We start from the raw sequence: 10,996 nt of genomic DNA, 5'->3' as shown, positions 1-10,996 counted from the left end.
CTCCAGCTGGAAGAAAACAGGACCTCTTGTCCACCACTTTATACGCCAGGCTTTTGGCTATTCTCCTGTTTCTATCTCCCCTCTTGCTGTGGGAGCACCACAGATGCATGCCGCTGCATCTGGCTTTGCATAGATTCTAGGGATCCGAACCTAAGCTCTCATGCTTCTACAGCAAGTGCTTTACTGCATGAGCCAACTTTAATTTTTTTTTTTTAATTAGCTTACAAAATCCAGGCTCCCTGTAGTAGGCACTTCCATATAAACTTAGTTTTGTTTGGCCCTCTCCTCTGATGGCCTCCTCTCCTCTAGCTCCCTGAGGTTAAAGGTTAAAAATTAAAAAAGCTTTGAAGAAGAGAGTTGGGGAGGGGAAGGGAAAACAATTGACATGAGGGTGGACTTGAGAATCTTCAGGGTGGGAGGGCAAATGTCACTTTTTTTTTTACTTCTCTTCCTGCTTGACCAAGGAGCAAAGAGTGAGGGAGCCATGTTGGGGCACAGAAGGAGCTGCCTGGATTTGAATCAGCAGTGCACAGTAGCTTTCCACCAATCTGATTAGCAATGTGCCTCCAAGGACTTGTCTTCTTACGGCAGTGAAGCTGTAGCTGCCTCTCCCTTTGCTTGGGCCCAGGTGCTGTGAGGATGTTGGACAGGCCCAGGCCTCTCTAGGGACGGCAACAGCTTATAGCTCAAGTCCTAGTTGGTTTGGATCATGTCTGCCGCTCTTGCTCCTTAACACGTACACTGTGATGTTGACGCAGGCTATTTTTAGCATCAGGTGAATCTGGGGGTTTTCCTTCGAGTTCTCCATGACTGCAAACATCAGCACCCGCAGCACTGAGGAATAAGCAGTGCTTGGGTGGGAGAAATCCCTTTCAAAGCCATCTAGCACTTCTCCAGTTGTCCCCTGGTTTGAAGTTTCTGAGTACCTGCCTGTGTCTGGCATGTCAGCTCCAAGGGGACTTTCCCAAGAAAGGGGGAAAGGCTGGGGTGAGCCACTGGGCATGGTGCCAGAGGCCAGTGGTCAATCTCAGTCTGTTTCTGGAGAGTCATTGATTTGGAATCCTCTAGACTGATTCTGGCTGGGGAAATCCCTTTCTCGTCAATAACTTACATCATAACTAAGTGCATTCATTTGCTATCTGGGATTCTTACTCCTTGTTACAACATGCAATTGGATTCCTCTTGACTTTCAGCATCTCTGTCTTCAGAACAGGAGTCCTTATCAATGTTGACTGGTGGCTAGGAAACCATGATCTCTCCTGCTTGCCTCAGGCCTGGGAAAGTTCTCTCTTCTTCCAGTTGGTTTAAGATTAAAGTCAGGTCACTACACTGACTTCACCCACTCACATATTCATCCCTGCCTGCTCTTAGCTTTCCGCACTTTGAGTCCAGTTACTAGGACCCAAAAGGGATTACCAATGCTGCAAAAATCTAGGTGACGGCTCTTTCCTAAGAACGTACATTCCAGTGAGCTGAGACGATTCCAGTGCAACCGTCTGAGAGCCAGGAGAGTGGCAGAAATCTTAGGGGAGAACTGATCTTTTCTGGAAGCCCTGGCTGCCCCACCTAAGGTGCCCTAGGAGCCAGGGCTTCCGGAAAAGATCAGTTGTTTCACTGGGGGCAGAAGGAATAAGGTGAGATAAGTGATGCAGGTCATTGGCTGAGCTGGGAACAAAGTCATAAGGTGCCACCGCCACCAAGGCCAGTGCCAGCCATTTTACTCACTATTGTCTTAGCTACTTTTATCAATATTCTGATCAAAATACCCACAGAATCAACCCAAGGGGGTTAGGATTTGTGATGGCTCACAGTAGCTGTGGAGGGTTTGCTTGGAGCCAGGTGCTTGGGCAGAATAGCATGAGGGCAGGGAGCATGTGGTGGAGGGCTGCCTCTGCCCCATGGTGAGCAAGAAGCAGAGAAGGAAGGGCAGAAGAGGTGGTGGGGTGAGACACAACACTCCAGAGGGCAGTCTGGGAGCAGACATAAAGGAGGCTTCAGTTTTTTATTCCGTTCTTGCTGAGCTCCTTCACGTACATGCCTTCCCTTGGTCTCTTCCATCTTTCTCACGGTTGACTTTCACCAAGTCACCTGCACCAAGAAGGGCTCAGGTTCTGCAGTGTGGAGTGGAACAAGATGACCACACCATGCATTCAAGATGATGTCTTCTTCCCAACACTCACTTAGCTTCTAGGACTTGAATCTATGCTAATACACCGAGGATACTCTTCCAGAGAATTTGTATAATTCCTGGGTCTGAATAAATAATCTAAAAGGGGATCCTGTTTCCCCTCAGCTGTATGCTTTGGGCTCTCAGGGAACGCATGGCAGGTGGGCTACAACCGCAGTAGCATCAGGGGTGAGAAGGCCAGGGGGTGTTTCCAAAAGTTTAGGTTCATGATTGATATTTAATTGACTCAGAGTCAAGGATTAAGGGATAGGTGAAAGGAACTGGGGTAAAGGCTCCCCCCCCCCCCCCCCCCGACCCCCGAGGTCATAGCTCAAAGTGGAAGGCCTAAACAGACAGAATTCATCAACGGAACGTTGACTCTATCCATGAGCCCCTGATGTGATGATTGATTTTTGCTTGGAAAGTGCCTCTGTATATAGAATACATATAACTTTACTGCCACACTAAAACTAAACAAAACAGGATGGTGAAAGTCCATGGTAATGCCCATCGCCCAGGTAGAATGTTGAGTCTCCACACATTCTCAAAGCGTTCGATTTACTAGCTCAACATCTCAGCAGTAAGGACGTTTTTCACTAAGACTCTCACAGCATACATAGCAAAGAATGATCCCCCTAAAAGGGGCTCAGAAGGAACTAAGTCATATTAAACCAGCTTGATCCACTGCAAAAAGTGAGCTTTGTGGATGCCCTCACTCTTGAAGATGGATGTGCAGCCATCCATTTCCAACACAAGTGACCTGAAGCTAACAGCTCCCTGGTGGTGCATAAGAGCAAATGGCCAGTGAGTGTCCATGCCACAGGGAACTCTGCTGGTCCTTCACACTCCAACAGTCAGTCTTGGAAGTCAGTCCCTGCCTGTCCTGAGCCCAGGACCCTCTGGGAATAGGACATGAACTTGAATGGTGTGTGTGTGCTTTACATTTCCTGATCATTCCTGCAGTTTTATATTCCTGTGCAGCCCATGCTTCATAAAGTGATGCAGAAATAATAAATTCTAGAGAAACAATGTCCAAATAGATGTTTAAAACGTATGGCAGAGTTTGGACATAAATCTATGCAATTTGTATGAGAGATTTGCTGTGGTGGGGGACAAGGAGACTGGAAGTCTAGCCTCGGCATATCTAAGGCACAGACAGAATAATCAGAAAAATAGTTACTCTCCAAAGACCAGACTAGGATGTAGGGTGGAGAGAGAGAAAAAGAGTCTCCACAGGACAGAGACAGCCAGTACAGCTCATTCTGGTGTGTCAGAGCAAGGTCTCATTTGTTTGTATGGAACTTCTTCATTTTCCTATTTCAAGATGCATAATTGTCCTGGGGATTATAAAGCCCTGCTAACCAGATAAGCCTAAATGACTTATCTTTGTTTCCATAGTGATAGAGATGATGGTGGTGAGGATGAGGATGCAGACAGGGCTGGTGACAGCAACAGGGATCAACATCAGCTTGTCTCTAGAAACACAGTGCTTGCTGATGCATATGAGATGATAAACAAATGCAGATGGCCCATGCACCTATGACAAACTTTCTGGGATCTAAAGGTACAGTTCTAAGGAAAAGATGGCATTGACTAGGTCTAGCTCTGTGCCTAGGAAGACACTGTACACAGGACAATGTGGGTAATCTAATGGCAGACCCTACAAGATATAAGATAAAGCCCTATGAAGGATAGAAGCAGATAACCAACCTAGCTAGAGTCACACAGACAGCTCCCAGCAGAGAGTGGACTTGGGTGATCTGGAAGTGATTGGGTGATTCCACAGTGATCTGGAAGACGAATTCCAGTGATTAAGAGCTGCTTAGTTCAAAAACAAGGGATAAGGTGGGAAGGACAGATGCTTAGCCATGCTGTCAAGATGTTGTCTGGGTGGGTCTGCCTCCCCTCTTTGGGCACCCTATCTTTGTAACAAATTCCTATGTTCTCTCTCTTTCTTTTTCTTTCTTTCTTTCTTTCTTTCTTCTTTCTTTCTTTCTTTCTTTCTTTCTTTCTTTCTCTCTCTCTCTCTCTCTCTCTCTCTTTCTTTCTTTCTTTCTTTCTTTCTTTCTTTCTTTCTTTCTTGACAGGGGAGAGCGCGAACGTAGTCCCCTACTACCACAAATTATGCAGTTGAGTTTTCTGCATTTGGGGAAATCGTAGGGGTCAGCACATCCGGAGTGCAATGGATAAGCCTCACCCTGGGAAAACCACCTTCGTGATCATGGTATCTCCCCTGCCAGGTAATATCCTATGTTCTTTCTAAGACAATTGAATTATAATGTATAAAACTCCTCAGTCTAAGGTGCTTCGAGAGAACTGCATTCAGCAGAGGCCTGAGTCAAAGACCCTGCAAGAGTGCTCATCCATTTTAACCTACAAAGCTTAAGCCTTTGAAAATGGTCCAGAGGGAAAAGAAACCAAATAGACAAGAGTGGCTATGTCCAGCAAGAGGATCACAAACAGAACATATGTCCTCCTCCTGAAACCATAGGGCAACCCATGAATGACTCACGGGAATGTGTGGAAATAAAGTGTTAAATTATAAAGCAGGGGTCCGGGAAGATGCTTCCCTCACAAAAGTGCTTGCCACACCAACATGGAGACGTGAGTTCAATCCCCAGTGTGCTTATAAAAAGTCAAGCATCTCAGGCTGTGCCTGTAATCCCAGTGCTGGAATGTGGAGACAAGATCCCCAGGGCTCAATGGCAGGCCTGCCTTGCTGGACCAGCAGGCTGCAGGCTGATGAAAAGTCTGTCTCAAAAAAACTGGGTGGATAGTGCCTGACAAATGATGTCCAGCCCACGTGCACGTACACACATAAGCACAGACACAGACACAGACGCACACGCACATGCACACGCACACACACATGCACACACACACAATTCCATGGCACAAAATCAGAAAAAAAAAACACAAAAAAATGTGGGACTGATCATAGTTCAGGAACAGGCCTTCTGAAAATAATATGTAGAAGCCAAGAGCATTCTGTTATGTTAGAAGCGAATACTTAGCAAGTGTGGGGTCTTTGACTCCTCTCTAGAATCAATATAGCAGGATCATTCTTTCAACACTCCGCCACTATAGAGTGCTTCTGTGAGTGGTGCTGCATAGCCCGATTCACATATCCAAACAGGGCTTGGTGTGGATATGCGGTTCCTGCTCATACATCAGGTAGCAACTTGTACAGTTCCACAAGTTTGTGCTTAGCAAACCCGCTGCCCACAAAGTCTTCCTTCTGACTTCATGATTAGTTAATGACATGTTTGCATTCCAGATCAGCTATCATCTCAAAGAAAATTCCTTTGTCTCCTCACCCTCTGCTGCCTCAGCACCTGTTAGGACCACTGTCTCCACCTCTCTCATCTCCGCCTCTACTCCTACCTCTGTCTCTGTCATCTCTACCTCTCTCTCATCTCTGTCCCAGTCATCTCTATTGCTACCTCCTCCCTCTGTCTCAGTCTCTATCATCCATCTCCATCATCTCCTATGTCTACATCTCTCTAATATTGCTATCTCCTCCCTCTGTCTCAGTCTCTATCATCTCTCTCTATCCATTATCTTCTATATCCTCATCTCTCAGCATTCCTATCTCCCTCTATCATCTTGACTCCACCTCCATAATTTCTATTTCCCTCTGTCATCTCTGTCTCTAGCATCTCATATTCATATATTTTCATCATCTCCACCTGTGCTTATCATTTCTATTTCTCTTTATCAATTCCATCTTCATCTCTCTTTGCCTATACCTTTGCCTCCATCTCTGTCTCTGTAATCTCCATATCCATTATATAGATGTCTTTCTATTACCTCTATCTTCATTGTCTCCATCTCTCACCATCTCTGTCTCTTTTTCTTTTTCTTTCTCCGTTTTCTCCATATCTATTTGCATATTTAGACTTCATTCCTTCTCCCCCTTTCCAGACATGTTTGCATTCCAGGTGGTTAGTCCCTAAAATCCTTGGGAGTTCATTGAACAGCAAGTTTCTTTTTCTATATTAACTAGGAGAAAGTGGCTGGAAGGTTGTGGGTGGTTAAGGACCAACTCTGGTGATAAACATTGGAAATTTCCTCATCTACTTCCATGTAAGGGAAAGGGAATGCAAGCAATGATATAATCTGGTCTGACTGTGTAACGAAGGCCCTTAACTACTCCCAAAGAAGACTGGGGATTGGCTGAATGACAACTCTGTCATTTGTATAGACTACTCAGAGCTCCAGAGTAAGTCCTCAGCACTCAGAGAGAAAAGAAACCCAAAAAGTACAAGATTTGGAGAGCTTCCAGATGGAAGGACTAGAGGTGGTAGGCCCAAAGAGGACCCAAAGCCACACCCACGCTTTGCTCCACATACCTTTCTCTCTGCAAGTCTGAAGCTCTTTTAGCAACCCTTTAGAATAAACCAGCAAGCAGGAGTGAGTCATTGTGCCCCTAAGCTTCGTGAGCTGCCCCAGAAAACACATTGAAAAGGATGGTAATGGAAGACAGGCATCTCAGCTTTTGTAACCAAGCTGGACAGAAGCTGTGGGTGCCTACTGTGTGCGGTGGGTCTGAAGTGGGTCTGAGCAGTTGTATGGGGCTGAACCCTTCACCTTGCAATATGAAGCTGACTCAGGATAGGCTTTGTCAGTATTGAGCTCCATTGTAAGGTTTCCACTCTGTGCTGCAGGGGGAGAGATATCTGAAGAAAGCCACATGTAGCTGGTGTCAGAAGTAAAGCAAAGGAGACCATCACATAAATTCTTAATTGTTCAAAAATGCAGAGCACAACTGACCACAGGGTGCCCAACTCCTGTTGACATACCTACAACAAAGCTCCTACCCCTAAGACTCTGGAATATTGTAAAAGATGATGCTGAAAGACTGTAAGAACCAGGGACAAGATGTGTCTGCTGTGAGATGGTGTCTTCTGTAAATGACAGAGAAGCTGCACCCACAAGACCTTAACACTGTAGTCCCCAAATAAGACCCAAACAAATAATAACAGCAGTTGACATGCTAGCAGGGGTGGAGAAAATCTCAAAAAGCCCCACCCACAAGGGTGAAGAGCTGCATGCTGAGAGAGGGAGTGACAAGCTCCCCCATGAGTAATCAACCTCAAATGCTCAGCCCCAGACACATACACCACATATATGTATATGCAACACTAAACGGACTTAGCAGCTTGTATGTATACTTATATATAAATGTAAAATGCATGTATGACAATAATAAAGATAGGGAGATTAAGAATTTGAGAGAGAATGGCGGGGTGGGCACTGGGGGGAATGGAGAGATGAAAGCGTGGACTGGGAATAAGTACTCTTCCAAGAACTTCTCAACAAAACAAGGTGAAGCAGGAAAGACAGGCACTTGAGAATAGGAGTCTTCTCTGTCTCTCCCCACAAGCTGCTCTCTATCACTTCACCTTCCTCCTCAGCAATGCATTATTTGAATGATTTCATTTACGTATTTGCCCATTTATCATCTGTTGCCTTTACTTCCACAAAAGCTCCATGGAGCATGATGATTTTTGCACACCTCTGCATCCACTGTGGAGCCAATGTGCGACACCTGTATGTTTAATTAATTCAGAAAGGAATACCAGCATGTATATAGAAAGATGACAATGCTGTGTAGCTTAACTTTCTGCCCCAATGCAATGCACAGAGTCAAGCAGCTCAAAATAAAAAGTCAAGTGATATGCTGTCTAGACTGAAGCTGGGAACATTTGACTGTGGGAGTGAGAATAAGCACAGGGCAAGGCACCCTGAGTCCAACCTATTTGATATGTGGTTTCAACATCTGTGACTTTAGTTCTTAGCAGTCAACTGTAGTCTAAATGTTAAATAGAAAATTGCAAAAATAAGTGATTCCTGTGTTTTCAAATGTACCATTCTGAGTGGCATGGTGTTATCTCTTGTTGTCCTGCTTCATTTCAGCCTTGGCAAGAATCCCCCTTTGTTCAGAGTATCTACACAGTATGTGCTACCTGCCCATTAGCTCCTGCATCATGCTTGTTGATCAGATCGACCATTGCTGTATTGTTAAACTTACGCTCCCTCACCCTTATGTCACTCAACAATGACCCAAGTACAAAAGTACAAGAGTGGAGATGCCAGGGCTTCGGGTGTGACAAAGAGGTCACCAAGTGCTTCCTTTAAGTGACTTTATATATAAAGTATATATATATATGACAACTACAACCAATGTTAAGAGCTTTATGCTGGGATCATCAAGACTCACTGTAGGTTCAAATCTTCTATCTGTGATAATGTGGATGAGAAAAAGAAGAAATTCTTTCTAATGTTTTAGCCTGAATGGCAGGTCATGAATTAAGATGAAAAGGACATAGTTTCGGGCATTGAGGGTTCTTGGAATATTGCCTTCATGGACAAAGAGGGGGCTACTGTGCAGACAACAAGACAAAATAAGGGCTTCCCAGTCTAACTATGTCATAGAATATCTATTCCCTAACAACTAAGAATAATCCGGCCTCCCTTCAAGGATGAATAATGACCAATAGAGTAGGTCGCAAGGTGTAGAAAGATAGTGAAGAGCAAACACATCAGATAAAGAGGATAATTTGAAGGAAGCAGTGTGACAAGTGACAAAGGCTGGGCATGATGCTGGGATGCACCCCAATCCATAGCCCCTTGTGGGCATGACCTGTACAGTCTCTCCCCCATCCACTGAGTGTCTTCAAACCTTTGGGTAGAGTGATGGTGCATCCTTGTTTGGACTGCCTTTTCTGACAGAGGTGACAAGATTTTACAAGTGTAATTTAGAGATTTTTGTCAGGAGACCTCGAACTAATAAAAAGAGAATATCCCGATGGGTCTGGCCTAACCAGATGAAACCTTCACTGCGTGTGACCAAATCTTTACTGAAGGTTCATACGATGACACAGATTATAGAGAATTTCCTTCTGGAAAAGACCTGGGAACAAGCTCTGAGAGTTGTAGGTGACCCTTAGTGAGCTCCGAGCAACAAAATGCAACCTCAGTCCCAGGCCGGCAAGAGAATGCATTCCACCGCCAACTTGCAGGAACAGGAAGCCAGTCTTCCCTAGCTGGATGTCCTGATGAGGACATAACCACAGACTCCTGGACTTGGGATCCTGAAAGCAGAGCAGAGCACAGCCAAGAGACAAGTCCCTCCATCCTCCATCTTCTAATCTGCAAGACAGAGAGTCACAAAAGAACGGTTGCCCCAAGCTTCTGAGCTTTCTGATATAAAAATCTAATATACCAAGGGAGTGGAGGGAGGGGCACTTCAGCACATGCTGTTGGGATAGCTTTTGAGCTACTTGGGAATTGTTACTATGGGTTTTCATAAAATGTTTCATTGCAAAATAAATTCCGGAGTGATGAAGGAATTAGTCAGAAAACATAAATGGTGTTCATCAAGTCTGCCTGCCCCACTGAGGTATCCTAGACTAGGTCCCATGGACCACAGATTCTTCCATCAGGCTGCTCTGGAAAATGGAAGCTGAGATCATGGATGGGGCCTAGTTTATAAACAGAAGGCTTTGGATAGTGTCCTGAGAAAGAGGGCACAGTTCTCACTGTTAATAGAACAGATGTTATGTCCTGGGGTGCACCTTCAGGGCCCTTGCCTGACACTGTCCTGTCAAGGCTTGGGATTTCAATGAATGAGTTTGATTCATGTTTTTAAAAATGCTTTTATTATTTAGGAATTTCACGCATACAATGTATTGTATGCTTCCTCTCCCCATCTCTCTCTAGACCTGCTCAACAGGTTCTCCTCCCAAATTCAAGTTTTCTTTTGTCTTTTGACATCAAAATTTAATGGGCAAGAATGTTCAGTACTTACTGCATACCTTGTTCAGGTGTTATCTCTCTGATCTCAGGATGAAATGAAAAATGAGAGAGAAAATCTTATACATTTCCTTATTTTAAAAGTTGAGCCGGGCGGTGGTGGCGCACGCCTTTAATCCCAGCACTCAGGAGGCAGAGCCAGGTGGATCTCTGTGAGTTCGAGGCCAGCCTGAGCTACCAAGTGAGTTCCAGGAAAGGCGCAAAGCTACACAGAGAAACCCTGTCTTGAAAAACCAAAAAAAAAAAAAAAAAAAAAAAAGGTGAAACCTCTTCCAGGAAAAACAACGGCATAACTTTGGGTAAATTGCTGCAGTGATAACAGGTACAGAAAGGTCTTTATTATATGAGCAACAGGTAAGTGTGTTCAAGCTTCATGTGTCAGTGCTACAGGAACACAAACAGAACCAAAATTCTCACAGTAAATTTCTGAATGAGATCCCTCTGGACAGCAAAGGTATCAGTAGCATTTCTCCTGTGGCTTCCATCCTTCCTCTGTGTACATTGTCTACGATCCAGGGCTGACGTGATGAATGTGGGGAAGGGATAATTATACACGTCTAGTATTCCAGTTATTACATCAAAGACATGAATTCAACAGGTTGCCTCCATTATATTTGTAAATTTTTTTAAGTACTTAAGAAGTAGTGAAAACAATAAAACATTGTATGTGTATGCCATGATTTCAACTTTGTAGAAGTGTTACACATACAGAGTGGGATTTTGAGTGAAGAAAGTGCATCACAGTCAACATAGGTGTCACCTAATGACTGACCATCAGAAGTATAAATCTGCTTTATGCTGTTTTATATTCTGTATTAATTAATGTGTCTTTTACAGAGAGAGAGCTTATAGAGATACCAGGCAGATGACAATGATGATGATGATGATGATAGGTAGATAGATAAATACAAAGATGATAGATAACAGATGATACATATAGACAGACAGATAGATAGATAGATAGATAGATAGATAGATAGATAGATAGATAGATAATAGTATACAGTAGAC

The 10,996-nt window shown here is 44.2% G+C and overlaps 1 non-coding gene across 1 annotated transcript; it reads right to left on the bottom strand.

Moving 5' to 3' along the window:
* Positions 1–4,251: 4,251 nt before the first annotated feature.
* Positions 4,252–4,414, bottom strand: LOC114701912. Its single transcript, XR_003735894.1, has one exon. It is a non-coding gene; the product is annotated as a U1 spliceosomal RNA (small nuclear RNA).
* Positions 4,415–10,996: the final 6,582 nt, after the last annotated feature.

This window comes from Peromyscus leucopus, chromosome 14, assembly GCF_004664715.2.
Source record: "Peromyscus leucopus breed LL Stock chromosome 14, UCI_PerLeu_2.1, whole genome shotgun sequence".
In the NCBI taxonomy this organism is placed as follows: Eukaryota; Metazoa; Chordata; class Mammalia; order Rodentia; family Cricetidae; genus Peromyscus; species Peromyscus leucopus.
This window is presented reverse-complemented; position numbering and strand designations above follow the sequence as displayed.